Source organism: Cyprinodon variegatus, unplaced genomic scaffold (genome assembly GCF_000732505.1).
Source record: "Cyprinodon variegatus isolate N-32 unplaced genomic scaffold, C_variegatus-1.0 Scaffold265, whole genome shotgun sequence".
Taxonomy (NCBI): domain Eukaryota; kingdom Metazoa; phylum Chordata; class Actinopteri; order Cyprinodontiformes; family Cyprinodontidae; genus Cyprinodon; species Cyprinodon variegatus.
In genome coordinates, this window is record NW_015150718.1 from 749,367 (window position 1) to 770,238 (window position 20,872).

A 20,872-nucleotide genomic window follows, 5' to 3' on the forward strand; every position below is an offset into this window, starting at 1 on the left:
ATGGATGGATGGATGGATGGATGGATGGATGGATGGATGGATGGATGGATGTTATATGAACTACTCAAATATTGAAACATTGAAAACACATCAAATCTCATCTAAAATGAAAAGAATAAGCCCAGAGAGGGATCAACCCCACTGTGAAAGTAAAACCAAGAAACAGATGCTGCAGGTTTGTTCCCACTTGACTGGAAATGTTGGGGCATCCTTCCAATCCTCACGAAACTGTCTACATACACCTACTACATAAGGCCAGGCCTTCTAATTCACCTGGAGAAACCAGGACCTCTGTGGAAATCATCTAAGGGTTTCAGCTCATCCCATTGGGTCACTGGGAGTCATTTCCTAGCTCTCTGGCTGCTCCCATCCTGCTCCTCCTTGCACAAAGGAACCATTTCAGAACCTGTTGGTGGGTCAAAGACCTCCAACGACCCCATTCAGCTCTCTTTAAGTAAGTAATAGAATAGAAGATAGAATTCAACTTTATTGTTATTACACTGTCTCAAGTACAAAGCAAGGAAACTAACTCTCTGCATTTAACCAATCCCATTGGTGAGCCATGGGCTACCATTGTGCAGCGTCCAGGAAGCAGTGTGGGGTTAAGGGTCTTGCTCATGGACCCAGAGTGGCAGTCAGTGGGAGTGGGGCTTGTACTCAGAATCTCTGGATTCCAAGCGCAATGCCCTAACCACTAGGCCGCTGTAGGTACCATATCTGCTCGGGTCCTGATTCATGCCACTGACGTTACGCTACATTATTGGCTGAATATTGCTGATGTAAAACATTGTGGTTGCCCAGACAACGATAATAACATTGCGCAGTGTCTGTGTGCCGAGTCGGGAGCATCTGTAGTGTTAGCGTGTCTAATGATCGATGAAGTTTTACCTGTTTGAGAACAAAACTGAAAAAAATCTGGTGAACAAAGCAACTTTTAGACCATGATTTAAAGGGGGAGAGCCAGGTAGCACTGTGGCTAGCTTTGCTCATTAGCTAACAGGTTAGCCTCTTTTAGCTTGGTCAGTTAGCCACATTAAGCAATACAATTTGTGTCAAAACAACCGTTCACAAGTAGAATAACTGTTTTATTTGTCTAAAATCTCTACTAAAGTCATTTTTAAAGACCCTCAGATCTTAATAAATAAAATAAAAATAAGCTGAGACTTTTTTTATTCTCTGTCACCTTGATAAGTGACAGAGCTCAGTCTGCCTTAGCAGGCACGGCTTTCCTTCAAGGCTGACAATGATTGTTTTCTATTTTGGCTACTTTACATCGCCAATAAAATGTAACATAATAACAAATATAGTTGGTAATAATATTTTGATCCTTAAAAAATGGGTGCAATACAGTTTGTCTGAGCGGGGTTGCCATATGTTGACGTCATTAAAAGGGGTATGACCCCGAGCAGATCTGACCACCCAAGTAACACACAAGTAACCTCCTGAATCTCCTCCATAATCATGAATTTCTGATGGAGGAACAGCAAACCTTCTGGCAGTGGCCGATATTAGCATGCCGTCCTAGTGGGGTTGGACAGCCTGTAACGCATCTGTGGGGTACTGGGATTGACGCTCAGCCTGGTCAATGCAAAACTACTAAAAAGTGTTTAAAAATTGGGACAGAAAACATGTATATGAGCTCCAACAGTGAAACCAGTCATGTTCATGGCGGTTGCCTTATTTTTGCCTGTTTGGTTCACTTTTCTTTTAATAACAATTTTGCTGACATCAAAACAGGCAACCACTTCTGCTTAGCTAACCAGATCGATATTCCAGATGATTAAGTGAGTTGTTATTATAATCTGATTAAAGAGTGTTGCTTTGATTTTTATTTTATTTTAGTTTTTGTTTTATATGCAGAAGAAGTGGCACTCTTTGTATGTGAGGAAGCTTAGTCTGAATCAAAGGTTTTACTCATGCTTTAAAATGGGAAAAAAGGATTAAAAAGTACAAATATTAAGCAGTCTCTAGCATTTATAATATTAATATACTTTTTAAAGCATTGCATAAAGCTAGAGCAGAGGGCATAACACGACCACACAAAGGTCTCCTTGTTTTCTACTGAAGAATACTAATGTTTGTTTTAAGTCCTTAGATTTCCTTTGTACGGTGTGTGACACCCAGAGGCTGAATAAAACACAGGGACTGATCTGTACCAGCTGAGATTTGCAGCAGCCTCTGTGTCCTGCAGTCTTTATTTTTTGGTCTGTAAACGGCACTGAGCTTTGAGTCGTGGGAAATTGTTGATTGCAAGCCCATTAGTTTGACGCAGCGCATTAGGATGCCTTTATCAATGATGCCAAGACCATCATAAGCACCATTATTGGTGCCGTTCAATCATTTGCCCCATGTGGGAAATCGTTAGTGCAATTGGATGCTTTTAACGCTGCTGTTGCTTTGTGAGCTACTCTGACAGAGTTCCTGTAGAGCCATATCATTTATCCTTCAGGAAATACAGATTTTAGTTGTCATTCTATAGCTTATCTGATGTGTATTACCCTTTTTCTGAGTGTTTCTTTCTTGCCATAGATGGATATGTTACAGTTCTACTCTTTAAATGTCTCCATAACAGGAACATTTCCTGTTGGAACGATGGCGTCTGACAACAGCATCCTTTCTGCATCACTTTAGAGAGAGTTTCTATAGATTGTTTAGGAGTTTAGCTTCCAGTTAGTTTTTGCTAATTTAGATTCTTTAACATTTCACCCTTTTACAGTTTTAAATGTTTCTAAGCTGAATCTACTATTGGTACAAAGTTTATCTATAATCAACACTTTACAAGTTAATGAATGGCTTGCAAAGTTTTTTTTTTTACCTTCGTTGACAATCAAATGTGTGCAAATTAGTTTTATAATGAACTCAGTCTACTAAGGTGAAAAGTGACTTTTAATAGATTTTATCTACTAGAAAAAGGTTGTTTGTAGTTTAACTAGGGGTCATGAACTGTCAGGTTTCAGCATTCCAACAGAATGACGCCGCCATCACCTTGTTTTACTGTGGCAGCGGTGTGTTCAGGGTGTTCTGTAGCTGTTTTTCGTTGTGTTTACAGCTTGTCCCACTTTCATCAGGAGCATTACATGAAAAACAAATAGACTTCCAAACAGCTTCTTTCTCAAGGCTGTGAAGCTAATTACCCCCCTGCAGGCAGACACTAAACCCTCCCGGCCCATCGCATCGCATACACTGTTTCTGCACAGGCTGCACTCGATGTAAATACTACATGCCACCTTCAATGTTCATTTGTCCTTTGTTCTTTGATATACAGTGAAGAAAATATGTATTTTAACACCCAGCTATTTTACAAGTTCTCCCACTTAGAAATCATGTAGGGGCCTGAAATTGCCATCATAGGTGCATGTCCACTGTGAGATAAATAATCTAAAAAAAAAAATCCAGAAATCACAATGTATGATTTTTAAACTATGTATTTCTATGATACAGCTGCAAATAAGTATTTGAACACCTGAGAAAATTGATGTTAATATTTGGTACAGTAGCCTTTGTTTGCAATTACAGAGATGAAACGTTTGCTATAGCTTTTCACCAGTGCACACACTGCAGGAGTGATTTTGGCCCACTCCTCTGGCCCACGCTGTTTCTGGGTTCTCGCTGAGAAACATTCTTCTTCCAGAGTCACTCCTTGGTTATCCTACCTGTGTGCTTCAGGTCATTGTCATGTTGGAAGACCCAGCCTCGAAACATTTGCAATACTCTGAGGGAAGGAGGTTGTTCCCCAAAATCTCTCAACATATGGCCCCTTTGAGGGTCATAATTCTACATTAGCTTATAGACAGGTGCTCAAATAATTATTTTCCTCACTGTATAAGTCTTTTTTCAGCATTTTCATTCTTAGTTTTTCTCTGTGTTGATGTATGTCTCTGTATGAGGTGCATTTTAAACTAGTGTCTGATGTTGTAATGGTTAATGTTATTATAATCACATTATGACAGTAAAGACTATTAAAGAGTTAAGTCTATTTTCACCTCCATCATAAGAAACGTACCAAATAGGAACCAGATTTCTGAGATTTCAATAATGAATAAAAAACTTAGCTTATTTTTTTTTCATTGCATTTACTATAAATCATTGACTCCACTGTAAAAGTAAACTGCAATTCTATAAAATGCAAATGACAATTTGTGAATGTAATATGCATATACATGTATAGTAAAAATGTGAAGTATGAAGGGGAGACGGATCTTTAAACCTCAAGAAAAGGAAAAAATGTCTTGTTTTTTCTGTTTTTTAACAAACTAAAGAAAGAGAACTTAAGCAGCATGTTACTTTGGGTGCAGGTTATGTTATAATGGATCAGTATAAAGTTGTTAAGCGTTAATTTTAATTAAGTGGTCCTTTTCTTAAAAAACCTGAGTTTTCTCTTGTATCAAGAGGATTTTTCTATAACATGAAGGGCTAAATAATCCTTAACAATATGCTGAGTAAAAAAAAAAAAATAGTACATTGTTGTATTATTACTACTTATTGTGAAATGCTGGTTGAATAAGCAAAAAAATGTTTTCTAATACATCATTAAACTAAGACATATTTATGCAATATAAAATGGGAATCAATCAGCTGTGGTGCTAACAGCATAAAGTCTTTCCCACAGCTGATTTTTTACAATGATTTTTAAACATGTGGTTCTGGTTTCCTTTAGAGGAATGTATAAACTTGGCTTATTGATAACGTTTCTTTCTGTCATGTCACCAATGGTTTGCATAAAACTTTTTCGCTTTTCCATCATCACATCCTTGCCTTTTATGCACAGAACAGAGGTTGACGCTGCTCCTCCATGCAGCACAGCCAGATGTGCTCTATGTAGATGATAACTTAAGGAGTTTATCCAGTGTTTATATTTACAAACAGACTCACATAAAGTGTAATCTGTATCATTGTCACCATTAAACAGTGGAAATAATCCTTGATTTTGAGATTTGAGATTTGATTTGAGATTTATTTGAACATGATACAAATATAAAAAAATAAAATAGTGCACAGTAACAAGAAGTGCATAAAAAAGAAGAGAAAAATACAGATATTTGTTTCAATTAACATATCATGCTCAAAATGGGGTAGGAATAAGTGAAAACTTATTAACTCCTACCCCCTAAACACATAAAAACTTACAGTCCTACTGTTATAAAAAAAAAAATCAAAGTCAAGTGAGAGTCAAAGTGGCAGTCAGCAGTTACTAATATTTACCTAAAACATTTCCCTTTTTATGCTGGTTCGTCTTTTCAAACCCTTACACCAAGTTGTTATCTTTAATACACACATTTTTGCTTTCTCTCACTCATATGTCTATCTCTATTGAAAATGACCTCCTTATATTTTCTTTTGAATTGTATTAAACTATTGCTTTGTTTTAAATCTTCATTTAAGTTGTTCCATAACTTTACACCAAGCTTTTTCTTGTTGTTCGCAACTTGTGCATCTTTAAGTTTGAGTAACCCCTTAAATTATACCCCACTTCTCTTTCAGAAAACATGCTCTGTATGTGCTCAGGTAACAACCTCTTAGATACTTTGAACATAAATTGAGCCATTTTAAATTCTACAAGCTCGTCAAATTGGAGAATTCTGGATTTTTTGAAGAGTGGGTTTGTATGCTCATAATAACCTGAATATATCAGGTATCCTGAACTGGACTCTGGAGGGAGTCCTGTTTTTACTCTGGAGCGAGTCCTGTTTTTACTCTGGAGCGAGTCCTGTTTTTATTCGAGCATGCCCATTCACCGGCAGTGCTTCTCTTGCAAATATCAGCTATACTCTGGTTAACAACAAACAGCAGTGTCCTCTACTAAACTGTGGCAATGTGCAACACTGAAATAAATTCCTTCAAAGCAGGCATTTTAAGTAGTATTGCACCGATACCAGTATCGAGGCACTGCCCCCAACACTAAAATGGTACAGTAATATGGTATTGGCCAGTACCAACAAATAAGGCGCTGATACCATTTGAGAGCCAAAAGTTCATTCCAGGTAGGCAAAAAAATTCTACTGGATTCACTTTGTATTTAGTCTTTTTCCTGCTTCACAAAGGTAGGCAGCAACTTGACAAAGCCATGATGGCAACTATATATACTACATCCAAGTAGTATGCAGTTCTTCATATATACACACACACAAACATCAATTTCAAACAGATGGTATCGGTATGGGCCAATACTGCACAGCCAGGTATCGGGTATCGGGGCCAAAAATGGCATCGGTGCAACACTAATTTTAGATTGATTGGATCAAATAAATTTTAATCTAGTTACCCTTGACGATTAAATGTAAGTTCAGTACATTTTTACATCCCTACTTTTTACATATGGCGTGGTAACTCAGGCACACATGCATATAGACTCTGGAACGCCTATGATAGAACAATTATGTGTAAAACCTTTCTTATTATAATAACATTTAAAAATAATATGGTCTCTCAATGTAGAAGAAACATTACTGCTAAAAATCTGAGACCATGAGAAATTATGGTCAAACAAAATATATAATTACAATAAACTCTTTTTTTTTTTAAGCAAAGTATTTGATGTGTAAAAAGTGTAACTACTTTTTATTTTAGACATGTAAGCCTCGGGGTGGATTTAAAAGAAAGATGCTCTGACATCTCTGTCTGGGATCAGCCAATTATACAGCCAGAGAAACTTGATGCCTTGTGATTTGTCTCTGTAGAAACCCATATGAATATTTAATCCCTTTGCTTCTAGTTTTTGGGAGCATGGAAAAGGGTTGCAGCCTATTTAATGAATGTGATTTGTTTACAAGTTCTTAAATTTTAGAGGATATGAAAAAAGCAAGAGACTTTTGATAAAAGACGGATACCTTTATTTATCAACAAACTGTTTACGTCAGTGAGGCTGCAATAAAAGGGGATCATGTATGATGAAATTCTGTTCAGAGCTGAAAAATAAAATAATAAAAGCAAATACTTTTTTTGATAGTCACCCTACTAGTGGGTCAGTGTCTTGGGTTTCACAAAGGCGATGGCGCCAATAGCAAATTCCTACCTTCGCCCTCTTTGTGTGTCTGTGTTTACTCTGTCTGACTTGAGAAAAAATAACATAAATCAGAAAATCCTCTAAAGGCCTTTTATCTACATTTTTCATTCACCTCAACTTCACTCAGATCTGAATTGGTGGTGCAGCGGCTCTCCATGGGATTTACCAGAGAAACGGAAGAGGTGGGGCACTTGAGAAAGCTTGAGAAAACAGAGACTTAACACAACAATTAATGCACTTGGCCAATGTCATCTTGTTGTTTTAGAAAATGAAAGGACTGCTGCTTTTCAACTCAAAAGATTCTGGTTTCCATTGAGCTACCATCCTCTGTTTCACCGAAACCTGGCACACTGAGAACACCTCAGAGTGCTATTCAGATTGCAGAAAGCTTTGGATCCTTAAAATTGCTTATTTTCCTTTTAGATAGATTGATTGATAGATTAAACTTTATTGATCTCACATTGGAGAAATTTAACTCTGTATTTAACCCATCCCCTTGGGGAGCAGTGGCCTGCCATTGTGGGCCCCCCAGGAAGCAATCAGAAGTTAAGGGTCTTGCTCAGGAACCCAGAGTGGCAGTCTGTGGGAGTGAGGCTCTGATCCAGATCCTCAGGATTCCGGGCTCTATGGCCTAACTTAGACTTAGACAGACTTTATTTGTCATTTTGTAAACACAGAGTGGAAAAGATGGTGACAGGGGTGTGAGGAGTCCCTGATGATGATGCTGATGCTTCTGCAGGCTTTTCTGGGGCAGCGGGTGGAGGCATTTAACAGAACTTACTTCCCGCCTACCAAGGTTTTTTTCAGTCAATTGGAATGCAAGAAACATCTTTGTCATTAAAAAATAAATGCAAAAAACAATTGTTGCTCACCTTTAGAAGATGATATTTTGGTTTCTAACAAACCAGATGTGACAGCAGCAGTTAAACGTGTGTCGTTCTGCACTGCCATGTTTATTTTACTTCAGCTGAGGGTTTGGCACCTCTGCCTTTCTTCTATCTGCTGCCTTAATCCATAATACTGCAGCCAGATTGGTACACCTCTTCTCAAATGTTTTAGACAGCAGTGGGACAAGGCAGATTCCAACGTGTTTGGGAAGTAAAAAACGTACGAATTCAGTTTGCATGAAGGGTAAAACTACAGTACAGTCTATGCTCCATCAATAGCTCTGTGGGAAATGAAACGTAGTTAAATGTGGACAAGGCTCCTTGAGGTTTCCATCTATTTTTTTTTTTTTTCTTATTTTTTTTAAAGGGAAACTGGCTAAGGGGTGTTTCTATCTGTCAGAGTGTTGGTGAAGTCTGTCATCTAGGTCATAGTCATTCCAAAAAAAGAAAGTTTAAAAACAATCCACTGGACTTTGTTTTCAAGTTTGAGGAATCTTTTTCAATTCAAAATGTCAGGAATAGCGTTTAGTTTGAGGTTTTATACTGTAGCCCAACAAAGCCTTGTTTTCGTTTTGAAAACATGCAAATTGAAACAGAGGAAGGGGTCCACCCCTTTGGATTGGGGGTCGTTTGGCTTCCTTGTTAGCCTGTAATACCCCATACCCATTTAAAGGCCAATTATGCTTCTGACGTATAGCCTCTGCAACCGCCAAATCTGTCTCTGTGCACGACCACGCCCCCCGCACAGAGTTCTGCAAACGTTGTTGCGCAACTCAAAAAAATCCTGACTGCGCATCAGACGATTGCAAACCCACGAAGACCTCAAGCGGAAGTGCGCAGACAAAAAGCAGCAGTGATTGGTCCTTGGTTTGCCTTTCCGGCTGTCTGTGTGGTCGCCCTTCTCTATTCAGTGCTGGGGCATGCCATTTTAAAAAACAGAGGAACAGCTACAATGGACAACTACAATGAAAGGTTAATTGAGGAGGTTCGGAAGTACAACCACTTGTACAATGCCTCTGACAAATTATATAAAGATGCCAAGGTCTCTGCCAAAACAAAGTTCTTGTGACCATCGTCCGAAGTTCATGCGAGTTCTTGAATAGGCTCCCCTTTGCTCTTCGGCGGGAAACTGCTGTGAGTCCCTAAAATATTCCAGACCGACGGTGCAGAAGCATACCAACAAAACTGGTTCACGACCAGACCCAAGCGACATTTGATGTGTGCGGGTGCAGAAGTCTAAGCTGCCCTTAAGTGTCTGAAACAATTCCCTTCAACGTCTAAGTCGTTAAAGGGAATCTTTGGCCTGGCTGAATAGGCAAGGTCTTCTGCTCTCCAGTAAAGGGGTATGGGTGGCGATTATAGCAGGAAGGGATTAAAGGAATAGTACACCCAAAACATGATTAGCCTTCATGGGGGGGAAGTCCAGTGGATTGTTTTTACCTTTCTTTTTTTGGAATATCTGTCAGAGCATAGCCGCTTGTCAGACACTTGAAAAAGCTTGTTTTTTTTACTGGAAATTGGTTCATTTCAATCTAATCCATTTCAGGGTTCCCGCGGATCCTTAAAAAGTTTTAAAAGGCATTGAATTCTTCAAAATAAAACAAAGGCCTTAATTGGTATTAAAATGTCTTAAATCAGTCTTTTGTAGGTCTTATTTGTAAAACATCCTATACAGGATTATTTTTATTAAGATTTATTTTCGTAATCTAAATAAAACGTTAAAATTTACTTTTTTTTTTTTCATAAAAAAAAATAACAGCTCGCCATTATTGCTTCCTTCTCGATAGCGGAACCAATAAAAGCGTTGCGGCCGGGACACCATTAACTTTTTGTCTGGAAAATATGAAAAAGTGTAAATGTAACGAAAATTTATTCCAGCCAAGAGTTTTCTCTATGGCTAAAACCAGGGAACATATATGAGGCACAGTGGATTTTGTGCAAGAAGTCATTCAAGCTCAGAACGATGGGAATTAAGGCAGTGGAGTCACATGCGATGCACAAAACACTGGGTTCTGGGTTTTGTTCCACCCTTGTCTCTGCAAAACAAAGTTTGTGAATTCAGTTAAATAATTGTTAAAATATATCTGTCATTTGTGTGTTTTTAGCTTTCTTCCTCTATAAAAAGCTTTTCAAAATCTGAAACATTAGTGCAGTGGTTTATGTTAAAATAAACCTTTGGGTTAAGTTGTTGCAAGCGGGTTTTTCTTGTGTTTCTTGTGAATTTGGTCTTAAATTGTTATTTCAAGTGGCATTAAACAGTATTAAAAAGTCTTGAATTTAACTTGCCTTATGCTGTAGGAATCCTGCATTTGTATTTTCTGTATGTAAGATAATTTCTCTATAGAGTTTCTGTTCAAGTATTTGTTCTTCAATATAGAAGATTCCTTTTTGCCAAATTAAAGTGACCAAAGTGGAGAAGAGCACACATATCTAAATATGCTGGAACCATTACTGTATTATTGTCTTAATCCTAACCTACGTTAGGTAAATATTTTGCTCTCTCTCATTCTCTACTTAGGAACAATTTAGAACAGGTGGTATCGGTGGCCTTGTTTTCCTCCCCGTCATTGTGTAAAAACCCATTGATTGCAGCTCCTCAGCTGACAGCTTGATTAAAGGAGAACTGATGCACCTCGTGATAGGAGTCACTATGTCAGCTTAATGGAGTGTGGTTATATAAACAGTAACCTGACCAATCGACGAGTAGTTCTCTGTAGGTGTGACTCTGACCAGGGTCAGTTTTAGCAGCGTGCTGAAGCAGGACATGAGGGACTGCCTGCATAAGGAGGGCTCCTCTCTCAGAATGTGATTAAATAGGGAATCCAGTAAAATGACTCCTAGTTACAATGCAAAAATGTAACTCTTTGAGTGAAAGAATTAACATTTTTCACACTTTAGCCCTTAAATTACAAAAAAAATAACAATGGCTTTATAGTAAATAATGATATGTTCTGACAGTAATATGGTAATAAAAATTAAGGGTCAATACCCTTAATTTAAGACATTTTTACTCATTTTGAGATAATTTTTGCAGTGTAAGGTTTTTTTTTTTACTCATTTGGGGGATTTTGCTTTTTTGTTTTTGCTTTTTTTAAATGTTTTAAATAATTTTTGAACTAATAAAGTTTTAATCATGTTGTAGACAGATTCTTTGCTGTCAGTCAGGTTCTGTTAAGAACAGAAGGCTTCTGTTAAGAATGTTCAAATACTAAGCAGGTGCATTTTTCTTTAATCTCTGTCTTTTAATTTACCAGGTGTTTTCATTGCTTTATCAAATAAGATCAGATTTTAATCAATGCAACATTCAGCTTATTTCTATCTGATATTAAATGGAATGTTTTCTAAGTAAACAGGAGTGAGACGGGGCTTTGTTGTTGGTTGTTGCACATGGTTGTGATCTGCGGTGTCGGCTGCCATGTTGTTGCCGTCCCTAAGCGATGAGGCTGAAAACAGTCGCCTCAAATGTGGACTTTGCTCCCACTCACTTACCCAGGAACACGTTTCAATGGAATACAAATTCAGCCATGAATGGAAAGACAAATGTTAGCCTGAGAGAGCGATGGAAAGACGAGGGGTGGGGTGGGGGGCTCTCGCTGTAAAAAGTGGAGAGATAATTTAATAAGACGGCACTTCTGAAGCAACTCACACATTGTCTCCTCCTTCTACAGCACCCACACCGCCCCACACACACAGATGGTCATTTGGAGGCGGTGGTTTTCTCAGCCCACACATCGTGGAATAATCTGTCTTTAAGCTTTTGTCAGGTGCTCAGCTGCCACGAGTACAGCAGGTTTGACAAACGACGCAGGCAGAACAGCCCGGGCCCGCCTGACGGTGCAGTCCATGATGATGAGGAGCGCTGACCTGAGAGAGAGAGGATGGGAATGAATGCATGCATGCATGGCTGAGATGACGGAGGAGTGTTTTGACTGCACCTGTAGCTGGTGATATGTCACATCTGTGTGCACATCACTAGCAGCTCCTGCTGTTATCTGCACTGCAGTGATAGCACCTGTGGGAGATGATAGAAAGCCTTTATAAGGCTCATCTCACCACAGACCGGCCCGGTTCTACCGTCAGGCTGCTGCGAAGGGAAGGCTTCCATCAGCAGGGAAACAGCTCCATTATTTGTTATAGATCTACTGAAGGAGAAACAAAAAATTGAGATGTGATGTATCCCAGACACAGGGGCGGATTTAGGAAATCTGGGGCCCCTAGGCAAAGACAGGCAGGGGGCCCTCTGAATTAAGAAGACAGCACATAAAACAGACCCATTATACAGATAGAGAAATGTTAATAGAATAGACATTCATTATTTGTTCTATGTTTTGTCCCTTTTCTTGTTGTTTTCCTCTATGTTTTGTACTCAGCTGACTTTTCATGCTGTCTCTAAAGGAATGAAAGTTTTTTTTTCCAAGCACTGAGCTCATTTAGCAGATTGCTCCTTCCTGTGTTTCAAAAAAGGCGACGGCCTTTAACCCAGTACTTCTTTTCGCTGTAGAAAAAAACAATCTACTTGCTCTGGAGAGTAGTTTGCTGCTTTAATATGTTGTCGCCAAAGTCTCCAGTAGCAAAAAAAACGTCACTAGATTTGGCGCTAGGATTTTTTTTTTAAATAAAAGTGCTAGAGGGGACTGAAAAGTCATTAAATATAGCGACAGAAGAGCTAAGTTGGCAACAGTTTGTTTTCAAATGGTTTGCTGCTGTCTGTTTGAACATGAGCAGCTAATGGACTGATCCAATGGGGTGGACACTGAGGGGGGGTGAGCCACACTTAATATTCTAAGCATTCTGATGGCATTTTAGTGAAACTCGTTTGATCAAAAATATTATTAATATGCACAAATAAGGAATAGTTGTATTAACCATACATAATAAACAGAGTTTTATGATACTGCTAGGCAACTGCCTAGTATTGCCTAATGGTAAATCCCCCCCCGTCCAGAGAAGTGTAGTAACGAGGTACAGGTTGAACTTTTTGGTAATTACTACATCAGCAGAACTTTCATGTACGCTCAGTATAAGGATTTAACAAGCATGAACAAATATTTTGGTTGCTTTTTTCGATTCTGCTGCTTCAGTAAATTGATCAAAGAAAAGCTTAAAGATAAAGCATGTAATTGGTACATTTCTACACCCCACAAAAATGTTAATTCGGGAAAAGTGCTGCACGTTTCTGATAGATTTTAATTGTAAATAAACGGGGAACTACAGAGTTCCCTTTTTGAAAGAAATTCTTTACCCTTATTCTGCAAATATAAGCAAAAACTGTTATTGAGGCAGCCTGTCGGGTTGGAAGCAATTATTAGTTTTAGTTTTTTTTTCTTTTTTTAAGGGAACATGAAAAGGCCCCTAAAGCAGAAAGCTGGTTGTGCCACCATTCGGCCATAATTCAACTCAACTTTATTTATAAAGCTCTTTAAAACAACCACAGCTGCCACAAAGTGCTGCACATTTCAGGTGAAGTTAAAATTGTTTAAAGGCAACATGGACATCTAAATATATGACAAAAAATCAATTAATTAAAACAAATAAAACCATGTAAAAACAAACCACAAAACTAATGACAAATTCTTTTTATTTTCTGTTTGGTGAAGCAAAGTTCACATGAGCTCAGAGTTTAAATAAATCTCTTGAAAAAGAGAAGATGAATGAAACCTAAATCTCTGGCCTCTTTTTTTGACACCATTATAATTTATTCTTAAAGGTAATTTTTTTTTTTTAAATCTTGATATTGCAGGAGAATCATTTAGTGAAATACATACTGGGACCCATTTTTATGACCTAAAACTCAAAGAAGCAATTATTCATTATTGAACTAATGGTATCTTATTAGATGAAATATAATGTGACGTCACACACCACCACTCAGGGTTTTGCCCCTCCCTTCCCATAACATGCCAGAGCCAGTTTATACACAAAGGTTTTGTTATTTAGCTCAGTTTTACCAGAATAAATCACTTCTTTTTAAATCATGTTTGCTTCAAAATGTCTTTTTTTGACCTTTAAATTCCCTTTTAGGGTCTCTCACAGGAACTGTGTTTTTTTTGTGGCTTAATTTGCAAAGAACAATGCTGCGCTCCTTTCCTTGCTCAGAGTGGGCGACTTTACTTCCTTATTTCTTAAAGTCAAAATGAATTTGTTGTTTTTTTGAAAAAAATCTTTATTATCAGTAAATGTGACTGATCCAGGTTACCTGTGCAGATTGACCAACAAATTTAACACATAAAGTCAGTTTCTACTATCTGAAATTATATGCAGAAAGTACAGCAGCGGATATTAATGATAAATGGCAGCTATTATTTGTTTTTTCTGCATTCTTTTTTTAAACATAATGTGTTTCTCTAGTAATTACAAATTTAAACATCTAAAGTTTGCATGTTTTCTTTTCCAATATGACAAAACCCAACACAAATAAACCCTCCATCTCCTTGCTTCCCCTCTTACTGCCAATAGTTTAAAATTTGCAACCACTGCGTGGCCTATTTACCTGACTGATGGATGCTGTGAGGTGCAGCAGGGAGGCAGAGGCTGATTTATCAGCTTGTTTTTCACCACTGTCTCAAAGCTCGGTCAGTCAGCCCGTCTGAAAGGTCTCCTGGTGAAACCAGAGTGAGATAGGAGGCGGACTCTCGCCTTTTCTGAAGGCTCTCTCCATCTCTGCATCCTTTGGTTTTGGTTTGACTCACATTGGCTCAGGCGGCGTGTGGCGGCATGTGCCCGGTCATTAGGCAGTGTGGCACAGAGCCTGGAAATATGTCTTTCTAAAAGTAGTTTTACAGATTATCCACCAGGTGTTCAGCGTGGTTTTTAACCAGTCAATTAAGCCATTTTGCAGCCAATTTATGATTTCTATAGTTTTCCGTAAATGATTAGCATAACACACGACTGTTTAACAAAGCCCTATGAATATATTTATGCCACATTAGTGGAGGCAAGTATAAACGGGTCATTTGTCCCACTTTGGCTGAAATCACCCGCCTCATCCTGTCACCCTGCTAGCTTTAATGTGGAAATGAGACCAAAGGGTAGAGCAACCCACTCTGATTGCCTTTCTAGCCAGTTTTATTCTCTCTCTGGTCTTGTGTAAGGGTAGAGTTAGCACATTTAACAGGCTTGGAGTGTCTGTTTATGGGGCATTTATCATGGCCACAGAACAATCTGGACTGTCAGTGTGTCAGTTTGGGCGTGCTGTGGAAATAAATCAGAACTCCCCCAGCCTGCCACAGATAGCAACACTACATCTGCACCCATTCATTTAAACCTGAGAGATGGGAAACAGAAGTAGAAAAAGAAGTAGAAGTTATCCAAAGTAGATTAGAGGGAGAGAAAAGGCCTTTTTTGCAGACACTGTTGTGTGGTTCATGTTTATAGTGCAGGGAGGTCTTTGTTACAATATGCATCATTGTTTAAGAGTCCATCATTTAGTTTGAGAATGTATAAAAAGTGGAAAGGTTGCAGATTGTTCTTATAGAGATAACTGCATTAACATGATGTGGAGCATGTGTGCAGATGTATTTTGCAGGATGTTTCAACATTAGATCAAGTATGAGGTACAGATAGGTTCACACAACGTTTGGTTGGGTTTATGCAACAACTTTCTTGGTCAGATACAGTAGCAGCCATTCAAAATGGCCTTTCCCAGTCAAAAGCCAGCAAAATCCCCTCCATACTGGAAAAACGATCTAGAAATGAGTAAAAATGTCTTATAATAAGTGTATTTACCCTTCATTTGAGTAGATAAATGAGATAGTTTGCCAATGGAATGAGTATTTTACTCTTACAAATACTTGAAATAAGACAATGCAATTGTGTTTTCTTATTTTAAATGGAAATTGTCTTGTTTCATTGGCAAAATGTTTCTTTTACCTTCTGAATTCAAGAACAAATGCACTTATTTTAAGGAAAAAAATGACTTATCTAGATTTTATTTTTTTCCAGTGCAACTTCCAGGCACTGGCCTTCTCATGGCCATGCATGTTTCTTTACTCTGACTCCACCCTTTCACTCAATTACAGGAGATGATGCTTCTATTTAGATCTTAATGGCCAAAAATCCTAAAAGACAGAATATTTTAGATGTTTAAAAAGAATTGTAGGAATTGAATTGACCACCTACTGACTACAAAGTTGGGTCTTGCCTGGGCTTGTTCATCAACACCAATAGGATAGGGTTAGGGTTAGGGTCTGTTTCGCAAAGCCAGTCTAAATTTATCCTACACTTGGTTGTTTATATTATTTTAAGTGAATTTAACCTTCAAAGTTTACCAAAATAAAAATAATAATGTCATTCAAACTACATTACATTACTTGATTACATCTATTTTTACAGTAATTCTTATACTTAAGTTCAAGCCATTTCAGATACTTTAAGACTTTTACTCAAGTAACATTTCAGTCAGTGACTTGGACTTTTACCAAAGTCATATTTTGGAGAGGTACTTATACTTTTACTTGACTCCGAGATTTCAGTACTTTATACAACACTGCGTAGAACTGCAGCCTCAAAACAACCACATGATGATACTTCCAGTTGATCGTAAAGCCAGAAAGGAAAGGAAGCTCGAGGCGGAGAAAAAGCTAGAGAATGGGAAAATGCTAATTTCAACTAAAGTGGCTGGAAAACAAGGAATGCAGACATGGCTGCAGCCTGTCCACGGTGGCATTAAAATTATTTCTAAGAGCTTTAAAAGAGTATCAAAAAGCATTAAATTAGAGTTACTCATTCCTGTATAAATCCTGTGCAGGGCAATCACTGGTCTTTTACATTTCTACTGGTGCTGTGTGTTCAGTGATTGTAAATTAACACATCTTGTTGCCAAGATGTGTTAAAAGAAAATGAAAACCAATCCCTTTCTCAGTGCATATAGTGTGGTGTCAAATCTGCAAATGATCAAAACTCAAACTGATCAATATTGGGATTAGTAATAATGATTCTGTTTCATTTAATGAATTTTAATAAATACTGGAAACCCTAAATTAAAGTGTATGATCCCACAAAGTGTGATTTTGTATGTTTTGTCTATAAAGAGGTGTCTATATATCTGTCAGCTTTTTTTATGGACGTATTTATGTTTAGAAGTTGTAAACCAAGCCTTTGTGTTTCATAATAGTTGCTTCTAGATGATTTCACTGATTATTAGTGAAACTGTTTGTAACAATAGAAGAAACTGGAAGCAACTTAAACTTAATGAGCTGCAGGATATGCAGGTGCTTCAGCATGACGTGCCTGTTGTTGTGAAGTGACAGTTATATCATAACAGGTTTTTATTTAGTCCAGGTTAGAGACATGATTCTTAGACACCGGTAGAGCTTGTGGTTCTTTTGGACATTGCTGAGACATGACAGGTCCACTGAGGCACAGGTCGCTCCTCTGAGTCGTCTGTCACCATTGATCGCCGTTAGCGATCCTCACGCTACATAATCAGATCTTTTCCCACATGATTGGAGCAGCTTACATACGCTCCTTTCAGTTAACAGATGACATGACATATATTTATCCCTTCAACAGCAAACTCGAGGAGAGGAATCTCAAAGGTTTATGTTTGCTTCGGCCATTACTGATTTCCAGTTCTTATTGGCATATAAAGCGAGCAATTTGATGTTATGTCTCTTTAATCCTTTTCTCACTTTGTTGCTGCCCAACTTTAGGCTGAGCATTTCTTTATTAGCAGGCTAATGTAACTCATTTAGTCCTTCTCTGGCAATGAATGCTGACTGATGTGAGGATTCTCTTTTCTTCTCCTGTTAATACGGTAAGCCCTCCAAAGCGTCCGGCACCAGGCTGCACGTGATCCAAATTAGCCAATGAGCTGCTGTCAGTCTGGGTTGCTGCTGCTGCTACTTTTAGACACAGCAGGCAAACCTGTGGCAAGCCGGGCGATGGGAAAGAAGGAGAAGATGATGAGAAAAGGAGAGCAGAGAAAGTGTGGACTGCTGGAAGAACGATGGTGAACTGGTGAAAGAAAAGTGAAAGGGTGCTAAAAGATGACCCTGCACATTTAGAGGATGTTTGGCTCAACATGCTGCTGTGAAGCAGGATTCTCCACCATGAACAGAATCAACAATAAATCTGGATCCAGGCTCAAAATGAGCTCCTTTATATGCGCTTTAGAATAGCTTAGTCTCCATTCAAACCCAGGTTTAAATCTTTGCAGGGCAGCATAAAGCCCACTGCTCTCATTAAGACAGAAAAACGAAAAAAAGAAAAACGGTCAGTTCATGTGTTTTATAAAATATATGAATCAGGAAATTGATTTTTTTTTTAATTCAATGTATATATAACATGGATACATAAACACCTGCATTTTATGTTAGTGTTAAATTCTGTTTAAAGTAACGGATTATAATTAAAAATGTCTCCTGACCTTTAGTGGTTGGTGATTTTCTTTATTTGGACCCTGCAGATTTTTTATTTTTTTTTTATTAGAAAAATTCAATTTAAAAGAATAGGTGCAACTATATACAGTGCACAAAAAGGATAATCAAACATTGTCATTCGTTTACAGAAAAACCAAAGTAAAACCACAAAATGAAACTCATTACAAACCCATATCCACAAAAATACTTTCCCTGTTAATTATCTACAGTGAAAAAATTTATGTTTATGCACAAAAACTAATCAAATTGTCCAGTCTTGAAAATATTTGCATTTACTGAGTAGTCCGAAAATGTCCAGAGAAAGTTGTTTGTCGCTGCTTATGAGGGTTTTCCTGTGATTTTCAAAAAGTCCTATGAACAGTTTCCAGCAGTCCAGTGACTTATTTTCAAAAAGTTTATAGTTCCTGCAAATATATTTTGAGTGTCTTGAGAGAAAGGATTATATTGCTTAAGGTTTGCAGATGAAAAGAATGTTGTCTTTTTTTCTGTGTTACAAAAACCCTTCTGATTTTTAATTGGTTACCCCTGGTCTAGTGTTCACCCGGTTCTAAAATTATGTANAACAGAATCAACAATAAATCTGGATCCAGGCTCAAAATGAGCTCCTTTATATGCGCTTTAGAATAGCTTAGTCTCCATTCAAACCCAGGTTTAAATCTTTGCAGGGCAGCATAAAGCCCACTGCTCTCATTAAGACAGAAAAACGAAAAAAAGAAAAACGGTCAGTTCATGTGTTTTATAAAATATATGAATCAGGAAATTGATTTTTTTTTTAATTCAATGTATATATAACATGGATACATAAACACCTGCATTTTATGTTAGTGTTAAATTCTGTTTAAAGTAACGGATTATAATTAAAAATGTCTCCTGACCTTTAGTGGTTGGTGATTTTCTTTATTTGGACCCTGCAGATTTTTTATTTTTTTTTTATTAGAAAAATTCAATTTAAAAGAATAGGTGCAACTATATACAGTGCACAAAAAGGATAATCAAACATTGTCATTCGTTTACAGAAAAACCAAAGTAAAACCACAAAATGAAACTCATTACAAACCCATATCCACAAAAATACTTTCCCTGTTAATTATCTACAGTGAAAAAATTTATGTTTATGCACAAAAACTAATCAAATTGTCCAGTCTTGAAAATATTTGCATTTACTGAGTAGTCCGAAAATGTCCAGAGAAAGTTGTTTGTCGCTGCTTATGAGGGTTTTCCTGTGATTTTCAAAAAGTCCTATGAACAGTTTCCAGCAGTCCAGTGACTTATTTTCAAAAAGTTTATAGTTCCTGCAAATATATTTTGAGTGTCTTGAGAGAAAGGATTATATTGCTTAAGGTTTGCAGATGAAAAGAATGTTGTCTTTTTTTCTGTGTTACAAAAACCCTTCTGATTTTTAATTGGTTACCCCTGGTCTAGTGTTCACCCGGTTCTAAAATTATGTAGAACTAATCTCAATAATATATAAACACATAAAAAGTTCCAGGCAGTCATTATTTATTTTTAACTTACTTCAAAACTTGCACTAGGGACATTGTTTTTCAAGGAATGAATTTAAGTAGGATTAGGAAGTGAAAACACGTCTGCAATTAGCTTTTAGAGGCAGATGTTGTCATCTGTTAATATGATGTGTTGTTGATGGTAAGAAAAATTGTTTTTATGAATGGAAAACAGCCCAATATGTTGACCATCACTGTCCAAGGCTAAAACAGATGTAAAACGAATTTCAGACTCTGTTTGCCTTTGTTAAGGAGTCATTACTGGGAAATCTAACTTTTTTTATGTAAAATAAGCTTTTTGTTTGTTTTTTGGGGTGTTTTACTTTTTCTAATTTAATTCTATAACAAAATAAAATACTGTTTTTGTTTTGATTTTCATCTGGTTTTATTTTGAAACCAACCAAAAAAGAGCAAAGCATATCTAGATTTACTGTAGCTTTCCTGGTTTGGTTTCATTTGTGTTTGATAAATGATGAAAATAATCTGTTATACCTTTTCTACACTTCAGATATGATTTACACACTTTCAGAAGCTGATAAGAACAATTTGTTTTTAATTGATTTCTGAAATATAAACAACACAAAAACTTCAGATTTTAAAGAGAGCGAGATGTTCTTTTTATTTAATTCTAGTCGTCCAATATTTGCACAGAAAAAATGCACTTATAATTTATATAACTAAAACAAATTAAGCTTTTATCAGAGATGTCTTGTCCGTTTTATCTGATTTAAACCCACTAAAAAGAGGCATTATGTAGATTTGCTGAGAGCCTGTGAAGTTTTCTTCCCTCTGACTGGTGATGGATTTCTTTTCCTGTGTGGATGCTGCGCATCAGGTGATCCATCACCTCTGGCGTTGGTCTATTAGTCGTAACCCTGCTGCCAGATTCACTGGATTGTAAGCTTCCGGCAGGTTGCAGTCTACTGTGGTGGGTAACTGACACTCAGCATTCAGTGGCCTTTTCCCACTTGTGACAGGTTTTCCTAAACTCACACATAGTGGCGGTGTAGTGCTGGATTCAGACCTCCAAAAGCATTTAAAGACAATTGCAAGGTCGGCTTTCTATCACCTGAAGAACATTTCCAGGATTAAAGGACTAAT

General features: G+C 37.5%; 1 protein-coding gene across 3 annotated transcripts in view; it reads left to right on the forward strand.

Moving 5' to 3' along the window:
• The window catches only part of trappc9 (trafficking protein particle complex 9), a 359,971-nt gene that overhangs the window by 268,739 nt on the left and 70,360 nt on the right, over nucleotides 1-20,872 (forward strand). The gene's annotated exons all lie outside the window — the stretch shown is intronic.